We start from the raw sequence: 7,485 nt of genomic DNA, 5'->3' as shown, positions 1-7,485 counted from the left end.
AGAACCAGAGGCCTAGCAGAGAAGGCCAGTGAACAGGTACCCGGAAGCCAACGCAAGAAGTTGGGACAGTGTCCCCTGTACCAGAGATGCAGAGCTCAACTTTAAAAGTCACAAAATAGGCTAAAAATGAACAAACAAAACAGAAAAGAGCCCTGATCATAGAAATGTACGATGGCAACAGGGAAGATCAAAACACAAATTCAGAAGAGGAAAACAATGTCAAAATCCCTACATGGGAAGCCCCAAAGTGGAATATGAATTGGTTCCCAAGCCCAAAAAGCCTCCTTGGAAGAGCTAAAAACAAGGATTTTAAAAATCAAATAAAAGAGGTAGAAGAGAAATTGGGAAAAGAAATGAGAGGTATGCAAGAGAGAGTCAACAGTTTGGAAAAGGAGGGACAAGTTTGACTGAAGGAAACACTTCCTTAAAAAGTGCAGTTGGTCAAATGGGGGAAAATGCACTGAAGAAAATAACTCTGTAAAAAGTAAAATTGGCAAATGAAAAAGGAAATACAAAAGCTAACTGAAGAAAACAATTTCTTAAAATTTTAAATTAGGCAAGTGGAAGCTAATCACTCTATGAGACATGAGGAAACAGTCAAACAATGTCAAAATAATGAAAAAAGAGAAGAAAATGTAAACTACCTCACTGGACAAACAACGGACCTAGAAAATAGAATCCAGGGAGATAATTTAAGAGTTTTTGGACTAACTGAAGTCCGTGATAAAAAAGAGCCTGGACAGCATTTTTCAAGAATTACCAAGGAAAAATGCCTCATATCCTAGAACCAGAGGGTAAAATAGTAATTGAAGGAATCCAGTGATCATCTCCTTAAAAAGATCCTAAAATGAATACTACAAGGAATATTGTAGCCAAATTCTGGAATTATCAGGTCAAGGAGAAAATACTGCAATCAGCAAGAAAAAAAGTCAACTGTCAAAGAGAAAGGATTTTACAGGACTTAGTAGCTTCTACATTAATGAATGAGAGGGTTTGGAATATCATATTCTGGAAGGCAAAAGAGCTTGGATTGCAACCAAGAATCAACTACCCAGCAAAACTGAGCATTATCTTTCAGGGGAATAGATGGAAATTCAATGAAATAGGAGACTTTCGAAATACCTGATGATAACACCAGAGCTGAACAGAAAATTCAGTCTTCAAATACAAGACTCAAGAGAAGCATAAGAAGGTAGACAGGATAGGAAAAAAAAACAACAACATGTTTTTTAATAAGATGAAACTGTTTGCATCCTTACATGGGAAAAACTTGTAACTGTTTAGAATTGTATCACTGTTAGAGCTATTAGTAGGAATATACATATTTGGAGGGGTGGAGCCAAGGTGGCAGCTGGAAAGGAAGGACTTGCTTAAGCTCTCCCCCAGGTCCCTCCAAACACCTGTAAAAATGGCTCTGAGCAGATTCTAGAGCAGCAGAACCCATGAAATAGCAAAGGGAAGCAGGGCTCCATCCCAGGACAGACTGGATGGTCGCTGGGAAGGGTCTATTGCACGGAGCTGGGAGTGGAGCGGAGCAAAGCCCAGCATGGGCTGCACCAGCACCAACCAGACTGGGAGCTGGGTGGAACAGGCAGCAAGGCCCTCAATCATTGAGCTGTGGCAGTCACCAGACTTCTCAACCCACAAATGCCAAAGACATCAGAGAAGGTTAGTGGGAAAACTGCTAGATCAGAGTGAAAGGAGTGTGCAGTTGGCCCTAGCCCAGGGGAGTGGAAGTGGTGCAGTTCTGGGGCTACTTCCAGAACTACAGCTGTAGTTGCTTCTGGCCCCATGCCTATCCTGTGGGAGGAATTAAGTGGTGGACCAGAATGGGAGTGCAGAGCCTGTTTAGATGTGAGTCACGGTCTGGGCTGGCAGTTCTTGGGGGAGAAGGAGTGCTGGTGTGGCAGAGCTGACTCTGCAGAAGTAGCTCTGAAAACAGAAGTACAACCCCTTAGGATTGGGACAAAGTAGTCTCTATAAGCAATCATACACTGACAAAAAGCTCAAGGGTCAAGTGGTTGGCTGGAACCAGGAACAGGCAGGGAAAATGGACTGAGATTCAGAATCTTTCTTTGGTGACAAAGAAAATCAAAACATATATCCAGAAAAAGTCAACAAAGTCAAAGAGCCTACATCAAAAGCCTCCAAGAAAAATATGAATTGATATCAGGCCCTGGAAGAGCTTGAAAAGAATTTGGAAAAGCAAGTAAGAGAAGTAGAGGAAAAATTGGGAAGGGGAATGAGAGTGATGCAAGAAAATCATGAAAAACAAGTCAATGACTTGAAAAGGAGCACCAAAAAATACTGAAGAAAACAACACCTTAAAAAATAGACTAACTCAAATGGCAATAGAGCTCCTAAAAGCCAATGAGGAGAAGAATGCCTTGAAAGGCAGAATTAGCCAAATGAAAAGGGAAGTCCAAAAGACCACTGAAGAAAATACTACCTTAAAAACTAGATTGGAGCAAGTGAAAGCTAGTGACTTTATGAGAAATCAAGATATTATAAAATAGAACCAAAGGAATGAAAACATGGAAGACAATGTGAAGTGTCTCATTGGAAAAATCACTGACCTGGAAAATAGATCCAGGAGAGACAATTTAAAAACTATTGGACTACCTGAAAGCCATGATCAAAAAAGAGCCTAGATATCACCTTTCAAGAAATAATCAAGAACTGCCATGATATTCTAGAGCCAGAGGGTAAAATATAAATTGAAAGAATCCACCGATCACTTCCTCAAAAAGATCCCAAAAAGAAAACTCCTAGAAATATTGTTGCCAAATTCCAGAGTTCCCAGACAGATCAAGGAGAAAATACTGTGAGCAGCCAGAAAGAAACAATTTGAGTATTGTGGAAACACAATCAGGATACAACTAGATCTAGCAGCTTCCACATTAAAGAATCAAATTATTTGCAATATGATATTCTGGAGGTCAAAGGAGTTAGGATTAAAACCAAGAATCACCTACCCAGCAAAACTGAGTATAATGCTCTAAGGCAAAATATGGGTTTTCAGTAAAATAGAAGACCTTCCAGCTTTTTCAGTGAAAAGACCAGAGCTGAATAGAAAATTTGACTTTCAAACACAAGAATCAAGAGAAGTAGAAAAAGGTAAACAAGAAAGAGAAATCATAAGGGACTTACTAAAGTAGAACTGTTTTGCTTACATTCCTACATGGAAAGATGATGTGTGTAATTCATGAGACCTTTCTTAGTATTAGGGTAGTTGAAGGGAGTATACATACATAGAGACAGAGGGCACAGGGTGAGTTGAATATGAAGGATGATATCTAAAATAATAAAATAAAATTAAGGGATGAGAGAGGAATATATTGAGAGAGGGAGAAAGGGAAAGATAGAATGGGGTAAATTATCTCACATAAAAGTGGCAAAAAAGCAGTTCATTGGAAGGGAAGAGGGGGCAGGTGAGGGGGACTGAGTGAATCTTGCTCTCATCGGATTTGACTTGAGGAAGGAGTAACATACCCACTCCATTGGGTATCTTACCACACATGAAAGTAGGGGGAAGGGGATAAGAAAGGGGGAATGATAGAAGGGAGGGCAGAAAGGGGGAAGAAGTAATCAAAAGCAAACACTTTCAAAAAGGGAAAATGTCAAGGGAGAAAATTGAATAAAGGGGGACAGGATATGATGGAGGGAAATATAGTTAGTCTTTCATAACATGACTATTTATGGGAGTGTTTTGCATAAAGATGCATGTGTGGCCTATGTTGAAATACTTGCCTTCTAGGGAGGGTGGGTGGGGACAGAAGAGGGGAGAAAATTTGGAATTCAAAGTTTTAAAAGAAGATGCTCAAAAAAAAGTTTTTGTATGCAACTGGGAAATAAGATATACAGGCAATGGGGCATAGAAATCTATCTTGCCCTACAAGAAAGTAAGGGGAAAATGAATGGGGGGAAGGAGAGGGGCATGACAAAAGGGAGGGCTGACTAGGGAATGGGACAATAAGAATATATGCCATCTTTGTGTGGGGGTAGGGTAGAAATGGGGAGAAAATATGTAACTCAAAATCTTGTGGAAATCAAAGCTGAAAACTAAAAAAAAATATTAAATAATAAAATATGGAATAAGAAAGAAGGAATATACATAGACAGAGGATGTGGGTATAAGTTGACTGTGGTGTGATGATATAAAAAAATTAAGGGGTGAAAAAAGAGTGTACTCTGAGAACAGGAAAGAGGGAGGCACAATGGGGTAAATCACATCACATGAAGAGGTACAAAAGAACTATTCAAATAGAGGGAGCAAAGGGAGGGGTGAGCATTGTTTGAACCTTACTCTTGGAGGATTTGTTTCAAAGAGGGAATAATATACATAATCAGTTGGGTATAGAAATTTATCTAACCCTATAGGGAAGTAGGAGGGGAAGAATGGAAAAAAAGGGAGGGGGGGATGATAGAAGGGAGGGAAGATTATAGGAGGTGGTGGTCAGAAACAAAATGAAGGTGAGAAGGAAAAGTGTGAAAGGAGAGAGAAAAGTATAAACAAGGTGAAAATACGATAGAGGGAAATAAACAGTAATTATAACTGTGAATGTGCATGGGATGAGCTCTTCCTATTAAATGTAAGTGATAGCAGAGTGTATTAAAAACCAGAATCCTGAAACATGTTGTTTAAAAAACATGTTTGAAGTAGAGAAATACACACAGAGTAAAGGTAAAAGGCTGGAGGAGAATATATTATCCTTCAGATGAAGTTTAAAAAAACCAGGGGTAGCAAGCCTTATCTCAGACAAAGCAAAAAGGCAAAATAGATCTAACTGAAAGAGATAAAGAAGGAAACTACATCTTGGTAAAAGGTAGTGTAGATGATGAAGTAATATCAATGCTAAACATTTATACACCAAGTGGTAGAGTATTAAAGGCTTAGAGAAGATGATAAGTGAGTTATATAGAATAGTAAAACTATACTAGTGAGGGACCTCACCTTTCCCCTCCCACAAATAGATAAATCTAACCAAAAAGAAAAAGAAATTTAAAAAAAAAGGATTTGAGAGGGGAATAGAATTTTAGAAATAAAAAAAAGATATGATAGGCCTGTGGAGAAAAACAGATAGGGATAGAAAGCAGTACATGGCACCTATGCAAATGTTGACTGTGTATTATGGCATATAAACCTCACAATCCCATGCAGACAGGAAGAAATATTGAATGCATCCTTTTCAGATCATGATGCAATGGAAATTAGGTATACTAAAGAGCCATGGAAAGATAGACTAAAAATTAACTGCAAATAAATAATATATTCCTAAAGAATGAGTAGGTCAAACAACACATCATAGAAACAATCATTAATTTCATCAAAGAAAATTACAAGAATGAGACAACATACCAAAATTTATAGACTGCAGCGAAAGCAGTTCTTAGAAATTTTGTATCCCAAATGCTTACCTGAATAAAATATATAAAGAGAGATCAATGAATTAAGCATGCAATTAAAAAAGCTGGAAAAAGAACAAATTAGAAATTCCAGTTAAATACCAAATTAGAAATTCTGAAAATCAACAGAGATCAATAAAAATGAAAGAAAATTTTGAATTTATAAATAAAACTAAGAGTTCTTTTTATGGGAAAAAACAATAAAATAGACAAACCTTTGCTTAATTGTTTCAGAAAAAGAAGAAAACCAAATTAACAGTATCAAAAATGGAAAGGGTGAATGCACCACCAATGAAGAGGAAATTAAAGCAATAATTAGGAGCTATTTTGCCCAACCATATCACAACAATTCTAGCTAAGTGAAATGGATGGATATCTACAAAATAAAAATTGCCTGGGTTAACAGAAGAGGAAATAAAATACTTAAATAACTTCATTTTAGAAAAACAAATTGAAGAAGCCATTAATGAATTCTCCAAGAAAAAATTTCCTGGGCCAGAGAGATTTACAAAAGAATTCTACCAAACATTTAAAGAACAATTACTCCCAATACTATATAACTTATTTGTAAAAATACGTGAAGAAAGAGTCTTAAAAATTCCTTTCATGACACAAGTATGGTGCTGCTGCCTAATGGAGGAAGAGTCAAAATAAAGAAAAAAAAAATTATAGGCCAATTTCTCTAATGATTATTGATGTAAAATTTTTAAATAAAATATTAACAAAGAGATTGCAGCAATTTATTATGAGAATACTGCACTATGACTGGGTGGGATTTATACCATGAATGCAAGTCTGGTTCAACATTAGAAAAACTATCAGAATAATTGAGCATATCAATAATAAAACTAGCAGAAATCACATGATTATCTAAATAGATGCAGAAAAAGCTTTTTGACAAAATACAGCATGCATCTCTATAATACTAGAGAGTATAGGGATAAATGGAGTTTTCCTTAAAATGATAGGAAGTATCTATCTAAAGCCATCATCAAGCATTATATGTAATGGGGATAAGCTAGAAGCTTTCCCAACAAAATCAAGGGTGAAACAAGGATGCCCATTATCACCCCTATTATTCAAAATTGTATAGAAATGTTTGCTTTAGCAATAAAAGAAGAAAAATTTAAGTTATTAGAGTAGGCAACAAAGAAACAAAATGATCACTCTTTGCAGATAATACAATAGTATACCAAGAGAATCCTGGAGAGTCAACTAAAAACTATTTAAAACAATAAACAACTTCAGCAAAGTTGCAGGATATAAAATAAACCACATAAAGCATTTCTATATATTCAACAAAGTCCAACAGGAAGAGATAGAAAAATTCCTTTTAAGATAGCTGTAGACAATATAAAATATTTGGGAGCCAAGACAAACCCAGGAATTATATGAACACAACTATAAAATGCTTTTTACACAAATAAAACCAGATATAAACAATTGGAAAAAATATCAATTGTTCATGGGTAGGCCAAGCTAATACAATAAAAATGGCAATTTTACCAAAATTAATTTACTTATTCAGTGCTGTACCAACCAATCTACCAAAAATTATTTATAAAGCTAGAAAAAATAATAGCCAAATTCAAGTGGAAGAACACTAGGTCAAGAATATCAAGGGAATTATTGAAAAAAATGCAAAAGAAGGTAGTCTAGCCATACCAGAGCTAAAACTATATTATAAAGTAGCAATCATCTAAACCATTTCGTACTGACTAAGAAATAGATTGGTAGATCAGTGGAATAGGTTAGATACACAAGATCCAGTAATAAAAGACTATAGTGTTCTACTGTTTGATAAACCCCCAAACTCCAGCTTCTGGGATAAGAACTCACTATCTGACAAAAAAATGCTGGAAAACTGGAAAATACTTTGGCGGAAAGTAGGCAAAGAACAACATTTTGCACTCTATACAGGGATAAAGTCAAAATGGATGCACAATTTAGACAAAAAAGGTGATACCAAAAACAAATTAGGAGAACATAGAATAGTTTACCTGTCAGATTTATAGAGAATGGAAGAATTTATTACCAAACAAGAGTTCTAGAACATTATGAAATGCAAAGTGAATAATT

The sequence above is a fragment of the Trichosurus vulpecula genome, chromosome 2, assembly GCF_011100635.1.
Source record: "Trichosurus vulpecula isolate mTriVul1 chromosome 2, mTriVul1.pri, whole genome shotgun sequence".
Classification (NCBI taxonomy): domain Eukaryota; kingdom Metazoa; phylum Chordata; class Mammalia; order Diprotodontia; family Phalangeridae; genus Trichosurus; species Trichosurus vulpecula.
This window is presented reverse-complemented; position numbering follows the sequence as displayed.